This window comes from Echinops telfairi, unplaced genomic scaffold (genome assembly GCF_000313985.2).
Source record: "Echinops telfairi isolate 266 unplaced genomic scaffold, ASM31398v2 ScPeMD7_70;HRSCAF=299, whole genome shotgun sequence".
Classification (NCBI taxonomy): Eukaryota; Metazoa; Chordata; class Mammalia; order Afrosoricida; family Tenrecidae; genus Echinops; species Echinops telfairi.
Window position 1 is genome coordinate 61,784,219 of NW_022103968.1, and position 1,101 is coordinate 61,785,319.

The window sequence follows — 1,101 nt, forward strand, 5'->3', positions numbered from 1 at the left end:
TTTTTATATAGCAATATTAAATTATAATGTCTAGAGATATATACTTGGATGATAAAACTACAAAGTAGCATAAGACAGCAACCACTATCAAAGTCAGTGCAGTGTCTATCATTTCTAATTAGCATGGAGTAACAGAGATTTTTTTTTTTTGCCTGAAATCGCTAAAAAACTAGACCAATAAAAAACAAAACCCCACTTTGTGTTCAGACATTTCATATGTGGAGGTATAAGAAAGTGATTCCCAAGATAAGGAAAATAAATTAAGTAAGCCCTTTAATTTCCCCAGACTACTGCCTGGAGTAGATGTCCGTCTTCAGTGCAGAGAGAAAACCTAGCATCTCCCTGAGATGAGATGACAAAGATGATAGTTCAAGGAAGGCAGGTAGCTAAAGAGGCAAGATGTTCACAGAGAGAACTCCAACAATCTTCGGAGAATGCTCTTTGAGTCCTGATTTGCACGTGAATTCAAGGAAAATACTCAAATCTAGGGAATGAATTGCTCCAAAGAAACAAGGTGACAAATATCTGGAGCTCACACATACCTGGAAATAATGCATGGTCTTACCAACCAGCATGGAAAGGCACTAGATAATGAGTTGAAACTAGTTTGAGAACAAAGGCTGCTCTGATACCACTTAACAAAGCTTAAAAGCAAGCCTTGGGATCATCAGATGGTTTCCAAGTAATGTAGGTGTGTCCCAGAACCAAACTCAAGAATATTTATAGGATTCAAAATATCCAACATTCTACAAGGTAAAAATCACAATTGAAAAATCACCAGGCATAGAAAGGAACTAGAAAATACAATAATAGAAAAAGGAATAGTCGACAAAAACAAGCACAGGAATGGTACAGAGAAACAATGTAAAGATAAAGGAGTTAAAGGTTATTATCATTATAGTCCATATATTCAAGAATGTAGAGGGAATATTCAGTGTGTAAATAGAGATATGATATGGCAGGGACCAGATCAAATGCAGGGATGCACATGGTAGACAACAGGGGAGGAGGTGGGGAAAGGGAACAAAAAAAATGATGAAAATAAGGAAGAAATGGGTAGCGGGGGCACAGGGCGCTAACCCACCCAAGGGGAGGGTATTG